The sequence below is a fragment of the Pan paniscus genome, chromosome 7 (genome assembly GCF_029289425.2).
Source record: "Pan paniscus chromosome 7, NHGRI_mPanPan1-v2.0_pri, whole genome shotgun sequence".
NCBI lineage: Eukaryota > Metazoa > Chordata > Mammalia > Primates > Hominidae > Pan > Pan paniscus.
In genome coordinates, this window is record NC_073256.2 from 67536212 (window position 1) to 67551528 (window position 15317).

Genomic DNA, 15317 nt, shown 5'->3' on the forward strand with positions numbered 1-15317 from the left:
TGTGAGATTCCAGAATATTTTAATCATCCTGTAGATAGGAGACCTGAGAGTATAACTCCAAGAAAAATTTCTCATTTGTTTCAAAAAATATGAGCTCAAAGTCAAAAATAATTTATTAATTATTTTAAAAAATTTAAATAATTAGAATATACTTGGCTTACCAGATTTTCTAAACTGAGCTATCCTCTTTGACTAGGCTATATTACCTTATGATCTAAAACTTAATCTCTTGTGGTTGTTTAATGACATTCCAACATGTCATGAGAAAATATTCTTGGAAAGCTGTCTGGTGGTCAGGGGTTCTCAACACCTCTACTTTTGCTTGCCACGTACTTCAGACGACCACACAGCCTGGTTTGCTCAAGTCAGTCCCAGTTTATGACTGTTATCCTGATGGAATGACTAATGGTTTTCCGTGTCACTCTCAGAAGTGTCCAGGTTTGGATGATAAATTATATATATATCTCTCTCTGCATATAATTTATATATAAAAATTGTAATGTATATATATAATATATATCATACATACAGATATAATTTATATATCTATAATATATCTATAAATTATGTAGTTATAATTTTTGTCATTAAAAAATTAGTTATATAGCTCTATATATAATTTATATATTAAAATTATTTATATATTATATCAGTATATCTTATATAGAGATATTATATATATAATATATATGTATATCTATATAAATTATATGGAGAGATATATATAATTTATCATCCAAACCTGGACACTGCTAATACAGAACTCATTTAACTGTATCAGTCTGGATAGGCTAGATTATGCTGCTCTAACAAATGACACAAAATTGCAGTAGCCTATCATGGCAAAAGTTTATATATCAGACAGTATTCCAGGGTAGCTGTCCTCCATGAGTTGGCTCAGTACTCCTAACACCATCATATTGACATGTGCTTTCTATTGTTATGATGGAAAGAGAGTTCTTGCAGTGTCTTATGCTAGCAAATAAGTGATCCTGCCTGAAAATGGCACACATCACTTCTGTCCACGTTCATATGGCTCAGACTACCTGCAGGGGGACAGGTACTTTTCCCATTTTCCAAGAAGAACAGAATATGAGTATGAAAAGTCCCAGTGTTACATATTCAAACAAGAAGCCACATACCAATGAGATTATTTATTTTAATAATGAAAAATGTATTCTTATATGGGCAGATAAGTTCCTTTGCCACTACCTTAGTCACAATCTTGGTAATGATAAGTCTTTGAGGATGCTAACTTAAAACAGTTCTTATGGTCAAGATAAGAGTTTTTAAAGTTTTGTCAGTAAGCAAGAGGAGCAGTAGCAAAGAAGAAAACAAAATCCAAAACATGATTCAAGATCCTTTTAGATAACAGGAATAATACAAAATAAAAGTTGTAAAACAGAAACGCATACTTCACAAATATGTACATTTTATAGTCCCCTAACTTAAATAATACTCAGGAATAAAAAACTGTAAGGTTATTTATTTATTTATTTATTTATTTATTTATTTATTTTTGGGACAGAGTCTCAAGCTGGAGTGCAGTGGCGCAATCTTGGCTCACTGCAACCTCTGCCTCCTGGGTTCAAGCAATTCTCCTACCTCAGCCTTCTGAGTAGCTGGAATTTCAGAACCCCACCACCACGCCCAGCTAATTTTTGTATGTTTAGTAGAGACGTGGTTTCGCCATGTTGGCCAGGCTGGTCTCAAACTCCTGACCTCAGGTGATCCACTCGCCTTGGCCTCCCAGAGTGCTGGGATTACAGGTGTGAGCCACTGCCCCCAGCCAAAAACTGTGAGTTAATTCATGTACATGCATTAATAGTCTATTATATATCTTGGGAAAATTAACTGTTTCTGACTGTAGAGACAAGTTCTTTGTTTCAGTAGAAAACTATTAACACCCCCTTGTGGGTTACCAGATTCTAGTCCTGTACATTGACTTTGAGCTATTTTTCACCTCTTTGTAACCCTACATAGTTTTGTTGCCTACTTGTAAATGGTACTGGACTCTGCTCTTTCACACATAGTGTCAGTCTTTATCAAATTTTCAGTTCTTCTAGTTTCCTTTAATATCTGGCTACAACTCTCCAAATGTTTCTGATTTACTTCTACCTTCCTGACTTAACTAAAACCTGCCTATCCAGATTCTTATTGGGACTCTAGGTTGTCTTGTAGCCAGCCTTTTCTCCTAGATCTGCAGAAATCCTGCAGGATAAATTTCCAAGTGCTCATCATCACAAAAGATCATGTTAGGGCATCCTTCATGCCCAGAGCTACTGCTGTGGAGGCCACTCAGGAAGTTCACTGGAACTCCCGCCTCTGCCACACTCTGCTGTAGGAAATAACCATGATCATGACAATCTCATGAAAACCTCCCTGAGGTCTGCATCATCACCAAAATGTTCAAACTGCAAACCAGAAGTTGGTTTGCAGTGGCAGTTGGATTGCCACTGCCATCCTTATTCCATCTTCTACAGGTGCTTCACGCCTGAAGTATAGAATCACCAGCTGGGTTCGTAGTCTGCTCCAACAATTAATTTTTGTTTTTCTTTTATTTTCATAGGAATACCCTTCATTAAATGCTCTTGCCATCTAACAAAAAGTCTTTACTGCAAGTCTCAAGAGAATAGTTTAGCTTTTCCTTAATTAACAAAAGGAAGCCAACTTAGAAATGGACTTACTATTTAGAGGAAAGAAAAATGTCTGTTCTTTCCTTGAACAAGAGAAAAGACTGACCAAACTTTATTTATGTGTGTGTGTGTGTGTGTGTGTGTGTGTGTGTGTGTGTGTGTGTTTTGGGACAAGGTCTCACTTTGTCACCCAGGCTGGAGTGTGGTGGTACAGTCAGCTCACTGCAGCCTCATACTTCTGGATTCAAGAGGTCCTCCCACCTCAGTCTCCTGAGTAGCTATGACTACGGGCATACTCCACTGAACCTGGCTAATTTTTTTTTTTGATATACAGATAGGGGGTCTCACTTTGTTGCCCAGGCTGGTCTCAAACTCCTGGCTTTAAGTGATCCTCCTGCCTCAGTCTCCCAAAGAATTGGGTTTATAGGCGTGAGCCACTGCACCCTGCCTGACCAAACTTTTGTCCCACTACTCTCAGCCCTCTTCTTGGCTAGGCTTCATGTTTGACCTGCTGGGCCTGGTTTTGCAAGAATCCCCACACCCTTGGTACTTGTATTAGTCTGCTCAGGCTGCCTTATGGCAAAATACCATAGACTGGGTGGCTTAAACAACAGACATCTTTACACAGTTCTGGAGGCCAAGGACAGTTTGCCAGCATGGATGGTTTCTGGTGAGAGCTCTCTTTTTGAGTTCAGTTGGTTGCCTCCTCACTGTGTTCTCACATGGCCTCTTTTCTGTGCACCAGCAGGGAGAGAGAGTATGTCTCTTCTCATAAGGACACTAATCCTAGTGAACCAGGACCATATTCTTATTACCTCATTTTAACTTTAATTTTAATTTTAATTATTTCTTTACTCCATATATAGCCACAGTGGGAATTAGAGCTTCAACAAATGAATTTGGGTGGGGAGGGAGGACACAGACGTTCACACCATAACAATAAATCAAGTTCCCCTTAGTAATTTTTCATCCACTAACACCTCACCTTGCCCACTGGCTATAAATCCCTAGGTATCTAGAGTTGAGTTCAGTCTCTCTCCCTTATTACAGTTGTCTTGAATAAAGTCTACCTTGCCCATTTAACTTGTCTGGCACATTTTTTCTTTGATAATCCTGAACTTAAACAGTAGCCAGGGCCAGGCATGGTGGCTCACACCTGTAATCCCAGCACATTGGGAGGCTGAGGCAGGAGGATCACTTGAGGCCAGGAGTTTGAGACTAGCCTAGGTAACATAGCAAGACCCTATCTCTACTAAAAATTTAAAATTAGCTGGATGTGGTGGCACACGCATATAGTCTCAGCTACTCAGGAGGTGGAGGCAGGATGATTGCTTGAGCCCAGAGGTTCAAGGCCACAGTGAGCTATGTTCACATGACTGCATTTCAGCCTGGGCAACAGAGTGAGACCCTGTCTCCAAAAAAAAATTTTTTTTTATTAAAAAAAATTAAAAACAATAGCTAGGAATAAAAACCATAAGCTAATACATATATTTGCATTAATGGTCTATTAGCATCTTTTGTAAAAATTAACCATTTATTGGCTTATGAAAGACTTGCATAAGATATTAGTATGTAAAAAATATGAAGCTTTTTTACTCTGGTATGAAATTCAGCAGGCTTGAAATTGTAACATAGCTATGATATGAAAACTCCTCAGTGAAAAGTATTTCCCACTAGATGTGAAAACTCTTGCCCAACTAGATGTCACTGGCCATCTGCTATGATGCAGCAAAAGAAAAAATAATCTAGCTAACTCTTACACCAAATAGTTATTGAGTGTTGGGGTAGTATTTGGTGCTAGGAAGAAGTCGAGGACATATATAAGACAAAGGCCTTAACTTCAAATGCACTTGAGAGTGCCTGAAAATACATGTATAAAATCTTTCCATCTATGTATGGTAAAGTAAAATAACAACAAAATCTTATTGGTGTATCAAAGGATTTCAATATTTTCTACCTCACTATTAAGAAAAGTATGGGGAGCCAAAGATGTTGTTTTAGAATGGTGGCATCATTTATCTCATACTACCCAGCAAATGCTTTTTGTAATGAAAACCAGACTTAAAGAGGTGAGTGCCTCTTTTAAGCCAGGATTAATTATAATTAATATGGACAGAGTCATGTTAATCATGTAAAACCAGACTAGCTGGACTTAGAAGGAGATTAATATTCATAGTGACAAGAAAATTCTGAAGAAATCTTGCCACAGACAGTATTATATTTATGGAGTACTCAACCTGGGGTTGAAGAGCCCACCATCTTTTTCCTCTATCCAAAGAAAGATTGTAAGTCTTTCTTTTTCTTTTCTTTGTTTTCTTTTTTTTCTTTTTTGAGACAGGGTCTTGCTCTGTTGCTCAGGCTGGAGTGAAGTAGAGCATTCACAGCCCACTGCAACCTTGAACACCTGGGCTCAAGCAATCCTGCCTCAGCCTCCTGAGTAGCTGGGACCACAGATGTGCACCACCATGCCCAGCTACATGTCTTTCTTTTTGGGGGACAGCAGAAACCTGGGCAGAGGAGGAATCCTGATACCCAGTTCTGAAACAAAGTGGCAGAATTTGTAATACAGAAGAAGGATCTTGTGACTGGTATTCTGTTATCCACAAGAGTAAATGTTCCCAAATAAATAAAACTGGGATATGAAATGGTGGAGTGTGTGGTGCCTGTTCATGAAAAAAAAGGTCTAGATTGCAAGAGTAATATTAGAGGATTTTGGAGATGTTTTACAACCAGAGAATAAAAGACCATCCTTTTGTCTGACATGGTACAGTTTTGTGCCCCTTACATGCAACAAGAAAACAAAAGCTAAATAAAATCGTAGGTCCTGATCCTCCCGTGCTTAGATACACTTAATTTAATTTTTGAAATACTTAAGCCTACGTCAGAGATCATTGAGTATTCATTTGGGGGAAACAGAGGAGGCAATGGCTCACCCCTGTCAGAAAGGATCAACAACATGCAGACATTCCTTATTATGAGAGATGGGTAACTGGAGTCTGCTTACCCTACTTCCAAAGCTTAAATATTCAGCAGTCAAAAATTGATATAGAGCTGTACAAAGGAATTGGAAACATTCATCTTTTTTTTTCATTGTAGTATCTCAAGCATATAGAATGGGACTTAAAATGAAATACAATAGCCCCTTGTTTGAATCCACCCCACCCTTACATTCACTCCCCAGAATCAACAAGTTTAATTATTTCTGCTTTTAGTCCTATACTTCTATATCTCTATTACTTCTTTAAATAAGGTGATTATGCCATTATTGCTTAATTTACCAACTTGGTTCATTAATTTTTATCAACTTTAGGATATTATGAGAATTTAGATTTAATGCCCCCATACAGTTTTATCAGCATTTTTTGTTTGTTTGTTTGTTTTTTCTTTTTTACCTTGGTAACTTTGGCATTTACCATTGTAACTCAAAATCGTATCATGTTCCATTTACAAAGATAGACTGTCCCTACTCTGCAACTGAAGAAATGGACCAGGCATGGTGGCTCATGTCTGTAATCCCAGCACTTTGGGAGGCCGCGGTGGGCTGATCATGAGGTCAGCAGTTCAAGACTAGCCTGACCAATATGGTGAAACCCCGCCTCTACTAAAAATACAAAAATTAGCTGAGCATGGTGGCGTTTTCCTGTAGTCTCAGCTACTCAGGAGGCTGAGGCACGAGAACCACTTGAACCTGGGAGGTGGAGGTTAAAGTGAGCCAAGATCGCTCCACTGCACTCCAACTTGGGAGACAGAGCAAGACTCCATCTCAAAAAAAAAAAAAAAAAAGAAAAATGGAAATGTATTCCTTTGATCCTCCTTCCACCTCTATTCTGTCTTTCCATCTCCCAACTTTTATAAGCTGTGATTTTGCTTTTGTATATCAGAGTTGATCATGATTATGTTCTGTTCTGCAGCCATAGCTCTCTGCCATCTTACTATGTAGGTTAATTTTTTTTTTTTTTTTTTTTTTTGTAGAGATGAGATCTTGCTCTGTCACCCAGACTGGAGTGCAGTGGCACGATCATAGCTCACTGCACCTTCAAACTCCTGGACTCAAGTCATCCTCTACCTCTGCCTCCCTGAGTAACTGGAACTACAGGTACAAGCCCCCACACCTAGCTAATTTATTATTATTATTATTATTATTATTATTATTATTATTATTTTGTAGAGACAGGGTCTCACTATGTTGCTCGGGCTGGTCTCTAACTCCTGGCTTCAAGCAATCCTTCTGCCCTGGACTCCCAAATTGTTGGAATTACAGGTGTGAACCACTACTGTGCCCAGCCCAGTTCCCTCATTACTAGAGCTATGTAAATACTGTTTTCTTCAGAAACAATGTACCATTTTAGAAGAAATATTCAAATTGATATGCGTTTCCTATAGCCTACCATTTTCTTAAAATCATGCCATGTTTTCATTTTGCTTTCTCACAGATTTTTGTTTTTTTCTTTTAGAAACTGCTTTTGTTTTCCTTGTTATTAAAAAATTTTTTTCTTCAACATATTTCTATTATCTTTAAAATTCATACTCATTCTTTTATTTGATAAATTTCTTTTTTTTTTTTTTTTTTTTTTTTTTTGAGACGGAGTCTTGCTCTGTTGACCAGGCTGGAGTGCAGTGGCACAATCTCAGCTCACTGCAAGCTCTGCCTCCCGGGTTCACGCCATTCTCCTGCCTCAGCCTCCTGAGTAGCTGGGACTACAGGTGCCCGCCACCATGCCTGGCTAATTTTTTTGTATTTTTAGTAGAGATGGGGTTTCACCATGTTAGCCAGGATGATCTCCATCTCCTGACCTCGTGATCCGCCCACCTCGGCCTCCCAAAGTGCTGGGATTACAGGCGTGAGCCACCACGCCTGGCCTATTTGAATAAATTTCAATTTTTTTTCTGCTTTTACTTTTTATTTTTAAATAATTATATACTCACGGGAAGTTGTAAAGATAGTACAGAATTTCCATGTACCCATCATTCAATTTCTCCCAGTAGCTATATCTTACATAATTACAGAACAATATCAAAACCAACAACTTGATATTGGTGCAATATGTATATAATTTTCTGTAATTTTATCATACGTAGATTTCTGTAATTGCCACCATAATCAAGATAGAACTCTTCTGTCGCCACAAAGCTGTCCCTTCTAGTACCCCTTTATAATCATATCCACTCCTCACCACCACTATCCCTAACCCTTGGGAACTACTAATCTGTTTTCCATCTCTATATTTCTTTTTTGGTAAGAATGGTTTAAAAATAGAATCACAGTATATGACCTCTTGAGATTGCCTTTTCCTTTTCACTCGGAATACTGCCATTTAGATTCATTGAAGCTGTTGCATATATCAATAATACCTCTTTTATTGTTAAACAGTATTCCCTGATGATATGGGAATCTGTGATGATATGGGAATCTGTGATATGGGAAGCCCTGATGACATGGGAATCTGGCTCTGTGTCCCCACCCAAATCTCATCTCGAATTGTGATCCCCATGTGTCCGAGGAGGGACCAAATGGTAGGTGATTCCCTTCCCCTTCCCCTTCCTGTTCCACTTCCCCTCCCCCCTTCCTTCCCTTCCCTTCCCTGCAAAACTGTGTGTCAATTAAAACTCTTTTGTTTATAAATGACCCAGTCTCAGGTAGTATCTTTACAGCATTGAGAAAATGAACTAATACACCTGGTATGGATGTACCAGAGTTAATTGAACCATTTACCTATTGAGGTACACTTAGGCTGTTTTTTTCTATGTTGGGCTATAACAAATAAAGCTGCTATGAACATTTGTGTACAGGTTTTTCTGCAGACAGTGTTTCTTTCACTGGGATAAATACACAGAAGTGCAATTGCTGGGTCCTATGGTAAGCATATGTTTAGGTTTTTTAAGGATGTGCAAAAAAATATTTTCCAGAATAGCCGTACCATTTGACATTCTCACCAGCAACGTCTAAGAGATCTAACTTCTCCACAGCTTTACCAGTCTTAAGTTCACTACTTTTTACATTAATTATTCTAATAAGTAAGGATGTTGAATATCTTTTCATGTGCTTAGTTGCCATTGGTATATCCCCTTCAGTGAAATGTTATTTTGGGTCTTTCTCTGATTTTCTAATTGAACTTTTTTGATATATTTGATACCTCCCAAATTTACATTTTTGGAAAGTGTTTGTTTGCTTGTTTGTTTGTTTGTTTTGAGACAGGATCTCACTCTATAGCCCAGTCTGGAGTGCAGTGGTGCAATCACAGCTCACTGCTATCTTGACCTTCTGGGCCCCAGCAATTCCCCACCTCAACCTCCCCAAGTAGCTGGGACCACAGGCATGCGCTCCCATGTCCAACTAACTTTCTGTTGTTGTTTTGTAGTGATGAGGTCCCACTATGTTGCTCAGGCTGGTCTCCAACTCCTGGGCTCAAGCAGTCCTCCCTACTCAGCCTCCCAAAGTGCAGGCATGAGCCACCACGCCCAGCGAGAGTTCTTTATATGTTCTAGATCCTTTGTCAAATATGTGGTTTGCAAATAGTTTTTCCATGTCTGTACTTGTCTTTTTATCTTTTAACAGGGGTTTTCATAGACTAAAAGTTTTTAATTTTGATGCAGTTCATTTTATCATTTTTATCTTTTATGAATTGATATTTTGGGGTCACATCCAAGAATTCACCAAACTTGAAGTCCCAGGAGTTTTCTATTATCTTCTAAAAGTTTTAAAGTTTTATGTTTAAATCTGTATGATTCATTTTAAATTAATGTTTTATATAGGATTTGAAGTTTAGGTTGGATTTCATTTTTTTCCTATAATATCTATTTGCCCCAGGACCATTTATTGAAAAGACTATTCTTCCTCTATTACATAGCTGTTGCTATTTTAGCTGGTTTTCTATTATTTTGTCAATAATCAGTGGCAGTCCATATGTGGAGTTACTTTGGGGTTCTTTATTGTGTTCCATTGATTTATGAATCTGTCCCTACACCAGTGCCACCCAATCTTTGTTACTCTAGCTAAAAGTTTTGAAAATTAATAGAGATTTTGTCTACTTTGTTGTTCTCAGAATTGTTTTAGCCGTTCTAATTATTTTGCCTTTCCATATATAAATTTTAGAATGATCTATATCTACAGAAATAATAGTCTAGGATTTTAATAGTGTCATGTGCATCCATGTGAAGAGACCACCAAACAGGCTTTGTGTGAGCAACAAGGCTGTCTATTTCACCTGGGTGCAGGTGGGCTGAGTCTGAAAAGAGAGTCAGCAAAGGGTGGTGGGATTATCATTAGTTCTTATAGGTTTGGGGATAGGGGGTGGAGTTAGGAGCAATGTTTGTGGGCAGGGGATGGATCTCACAAAGTACATTATCAAGGGTGGGGAGAATTACAAAGAACCTTCTTAAGGGTGGGAGAGATTACAAAGAACCTACTTAAGGGTGGGGGAGATTACAAAGTACATTGATCACTTAGGGTGGGGCAGAAACAAATCACAATGGTGGGATATCATCAGTTAAGGCTATTTTCACTTATTTTGTAGATTTTCAGTTACTTCAGGCCATCTGGATGTATACATGCAGGTCACGGGGTATATGATGGTTTAGCTTGGAAATTGTGTTAAATTTGTACCTCAATTTGGAGAGAATTGGTATACTATGTTGTGTTTTCCCATTCATGGCCACAGAATATCTCCCAGTTTATAGTATCATTGATTCTTTTGTCTGTGTTTTATAGGTTTCACCATATAAGTCCTTTACATATGTTATTAGATTTACATCTGAGTATTTCACCTTTCTTAAGTAATTGTAAGTGGTACTGAATTTTTAATTTCAATTTCCACATGTTTATTGCTAGAATATAGAAATGCAATTGATGTTTGTATGTTGATCTTGTATCCTGCCACCTTGCTAAACCCAGTATTTCTAGAAGTTTTTTGTGTCTATGTGAGCATATTTCTTAGGGTTTTCTATGTCAGTTATCATGTCATCTGCAAATAGAGGCAGTTTATTTCTTTCTTTCCAATCTGTATGTCTTTATTTCCTTTTCATGTCATTTTGTGCTGCCTAAAACTTCTAGCACTATTTTGATTACACATGGTTAGAGGGCATATCCTTCTTTGTTTCTGATCTTAAGAGGAATTAATAGCCTTTCATAAATGAGTATATGTTATTTATAGGGTGTTTTTATAGATGTTCTTTATAAAACTGAAGGTATTCTCATAATATGCTGCTGAATTTTGTTTGCTAATTTTTTGTTGAGGATTTTTACATTTATATTTATAAGGAGTATTTGTTGGTAGTTTTATTTCATGTAGTGTGGTCTCCCTGCCTGGCTTTGATATCAGTGTAATATGAGCCTCAGAAAATAAGTTAGGAATTGTCTGCTTATCTTCTATTTTTTCAGAAGACTTTGAGAAGTGTTGGTGTTAATTCTTTAAACATTTGGTAGAATTCAACAATGAAGCTATTTACTATTTGGCTTTTCTTTGTAGGGAGATTTCTCATTACTGATTCAATCACTTTACTTATTATGGGCTTAATAAAATTTTTAATTTCTTCTTGAGTCAATTTCTTCTTGAGTAATTTGCATATTTCTAGAATATTGTCCACTTCACCTAGGTTATCTAATTTATTGGGGTACAATTGTTCATAGTATCATCTCATACTTTTTTTTATTTCTGTAAGTTCATTGGAGTGTCACCAATTTTATTTCTGATTTTAGGTTTTTGTGTCTTCTTGCTTTTAAAAAATATCAGCTAAACTAGACTTTTTTTTTTTTTTTTTAAAGCAAGAAGATGCAAAAACTTTGTCAATTATGTTGATCTTTTCAAAGTACCAACTTTTGGTTTTGTTGATTATTTTGTTTTCTAATTTCATTTATTGTTGCTATAATTTTTATTATTTCTTTTCTTCTGTTAACTTTGGTTTTAATTTGTTCATTGTGTCAGTCAGAGATCTTCAAAACCAATAGAAGATATACAAACCAAACATTGGTTTAAAGATGTAACACCAATTATACATAATCTCTTCCAGAAATTAGAAGAAGAAGAAACATATTGTAAATCATTCTATGAGGTAAATGTTACCCTAATAATAAAACCAAAGACATCAGAAAAAAAGAAAACTACAGACCAACATCTTTCTTGAATAAATATGCGGACATTCTTAACAAAGTAATAGTAAAGAGAATTCAGCAATATGTAAGTTGGCTTTTCCTTTACAGTGTTCACTTTGATTCTGTTTCCCACATTTCTGGCAAAGCTAATTCTGAGAGTTTCTGCTTGATTTTTTGTGTTGTTTTTGTGTTCTGGAAAAGCAAATTCTGAGAGTTCCTGCATGATTTGTGTGTTGTTTCTGTGGAGGACAGGGTGCTTGAAGCTGTATACTCTGCCATTTTTGCTGATCGCTGATTATTTCTTTAAAGTTTCCTCGGCTGACTCTAGTGAGGAGCCTAGGTAAGAACCATTGAAGTCACTGCCTCCTTCCCCACTGTAATTTATTGCCACTATACCTCTAGTTATATCAAATAGCTTGTTGCTGTGGAGTCCGCTTATGCATTTGTTACTGTCTTTGAGGTTTCAATGCAAGGTATTCTACCTTTACTGACTCTTCCAGGGAGAAACATACAACCTCTTTACCACTTTTATAATTGCATATTTGTTTGCCTTCTCAACTGAATTGACTCTTTGAGGGCAAACCCTTTCTCTTACTCACCTTTCATACCATAATGTCAGACCCATAGTCAAGAGATGTTAAGTGAACCACAAACTATGTGTAGTAAGTGCTTGCTAAAAATACATCAATTAAAAATGGTTTCTGGGTCTTAGTCTAAAGAGAAATAAACACTCACAATCTTTTGCTTTCTGTTTGGAACATCATTTTCTTTCTCAGGCAACAGCAGCCCCAGTAAGGATAACCAAAAGGTATGAACAAAAATAACTGCAGTAAGAGAAATAGTTCTTAGTCTCAGACCCTACCAGTTTAATAAGTGGAGGTGCTACCTCATTTCCAAATGCATTCCTTCCCTTGGAAAAGTGCAGGGATGGGTGCCTCCTGTGTCTACCTGCTGCAGCCTTGGGGCCATGCTCTGTTCTGCTGTCTTGACCTTAACTGTTGTAGCTTCTCTGGGTCTTGCAGATTAGGGATGTGTCACTTCTCCCTGTCACTGTCCATGTCATCCCAAGTGTCCATGCTTCCCATTTCACTGCCAACCCACGGGCTCTGGTAGCTATGGATCCAGTCAGACACCTAATAGCTACAGTGTCTTAGTCCATTCAGGCTGCTGTGACAGAATACCACACATTGCATGACTTAAAATCAATAGAAATTTATTTCTCACAGTTCTAAAGACTGCAAAGTCTGAAACCAAGGCACTGGTAGATTTGGCGACTGGTGAGGGCCCACTTCCTAGTTCATAGAGAGCTGGATTCTCATTTTGTCCTCATATGGTAGAAGGGACAAAGGAGCTCTCTGGGGTCTCTTTTATAAGGGCACTAACCTCATTCATGAGAGGTCCACCTGATGACCTAATCACCTCCCAAAACCCCACCTCCTAATATCATCACACTAGGAAGTAGGATTGTGACATAGGAAGTTTAGGGGGATGCAAACATTCATTCTACTGCATATGGATTCAGGCATTAACTCTATCCGCTATATTTTAAAACATTTGTTGGTTTAAGAGATATCATTGTATTTCAAACAGAGGTGGCCTTGAGAGCTCAGACTTTTATAGAATATATTATTCAAATGCTCTTTAGTCTCCTAACTCTCCAACTTGAAGACTTGAGCCTTTTTGTGTTAAAAATGTGAATTCTCACCATTCTCTCTTTCTTAGAATCAGAGTCTTAGTTCTGAGTTGGGCCCAGGAGTTGTAGTTTGTGACATATGCCTTAGGGGATGCTGATGCAGGCCTCATGGGCACAGGCAGCACAGAGATAACTATTGTCATCATCGTTTGCCAGTTGTAAGCACTCTAAGCATCACAACAGTGCTTACAGTTCACCTGAGGTTCCACCTGATTCACATATTTATTTGTAATGATATCTGGAAATTAACAATTAAAATTTTTAAATTTATATTTTTAAATTAGAACAAAGTAACATGTATGTCCTGGTTAATATAAATCATATATTGCTGCTGGACTTGTAACAAAATCAACAGTTCCTTCACCCCATCCTTCCTCACCCTTGACCCACCTATCCCCGGGAAACCCACTTTTAATCATTCCTTTTTAATTTTGTTGTGGTGCTCATTTCTTTAATCAAAATTATGTTAAGTGCTGTTTAATACTTATTTTCAGACATTGTCATCCTCTTGCAATGACGGTTGCAGAGATTCTTCACTTAGTACACTCATTGCTGCTCTCCTATTTTTTATTTCCTTGACTATATCTTCTGTCTTTAAAAAAATCTACATAAGCCTAAATTTCCTATTCCATTGAGCATAGGCAGTCTCTTGAGTCCCTACTCTATAAAAGGATGACATTCACTTCCACACTTTCTCTTTACCTCTTCGTCCTGGCCCACCTTCCAATCTATGCAAGTGCTCAAGGTCGATGTCATTTTTATTATTTATAATAAAATTATAATTATAATTAAATTATAAGTGTTCTTCAACCTGGGACTTTATGAATATAGACAATGCAAAGGATTTAATGATAAAGCTTACTATGGAATGAGAATCATAGTTTGCAGTTTAAGTAGCATGATTTTATGCAACAATTATGCCTAACATATATTAATATGCTTAAATGGTATTCTTAGATTAGCTTTCACTCTTTCTTCATTTAAAACTGATAAAAACTTTAGCCAGCTAGCTTTATCTATTGTATATTTCCCTCTTTTCTTGTTGCTTGAGTTCCGTCAACCCTGTGCAGTTTTTGCCTACTATGTATCTGCACCAAATGCTTGCTGCTTACTTGTAGCTGAATCTTGTTAAAGAAAAAAATTCTGTCTGGACATGGTGGCTCATGCCTGTAATCCCAACACTGTGGTAGTCTGAGGCTGGAGGATCGCTTGAACCCAGGAGTTAGAGACGATCCTGGGCCACACAGTGAAACCCTGTCTTGCCAAAAAATTTTTTTAAAAATTAGCTGGGCATGGTGGCACATACCTATGGTCCCAGCTACTCAGGAGGCTGAGGCAGGAGGATCACTTGAACCCAGGAGTTTGAGGCTGCAATGGGCTGTGATTGCGCCACTGCGCTCCAGCCTGGGTGACAGAGAGAGACTCTGTCTCTCTATAAGAAAAAGAAAAAGAAAAGAAAAAGTTATTCAATGACGCTTGTTAAAGTACAGTTAAGGAAGACTGTATTCAGGACAATCTCAATAGGTATAGGGACCATTGTAACAAGGTCTTGCATAGCAATGGGGAGAGAGATTGGGCTTAACTCCAAATACATCATGGGCAAGTGGGAGTTGATAGCCAAGGAGTAGGGTTGGGGTCAATGAATAGAAAATTAGTAAGAGGTAGCATAAGGGAAAGGGGAATTCTGGCTAAACTGACCTACAGGATTCTTGCTGAAGGCAGGCAGGGTGATCAGGCATCACCTGGCAGCTGGTGGGGATGAGGAACCTGATCAAGATATTGAGGATGATCCAGTATTGAGAATAGGAGCTTCTTGTTAAACTACCTAAGCAGTGCACTTTGCTAAAACTGGATTTTATAAGAAAGCACAGAGATGGGCCTTAGCAGAAGATTCAGAAGC

General features: G+C 37.7%; 1 long non-coding RNA gene across 2 annotated transcripts in view; it reads left to right on the forward strand.

Annotated features, from left to right (window-relative positions):
• Positions 1-15317, forward strand: part of LOC117981395 (uncharacterized) — a 50822-nt gene that overhangs the window by 6415 nt on the left and 29090 nt on the right. The window contains exons 2-3 of one of the 2 annotated variants that reach the window (XR_008626391.2): positions 6609-6732; positions 8008-8286. This is a non-coding gene — a long non-coding RNA (uncharacterized LOC117981395). Of the gene's footprint in view, positions 1-6608; positions 6733-8007; positions 8287-15317 lie in introns of those variants that run through there. The other variant, XR_008626390.2, reaches the window with a different exon arrangement.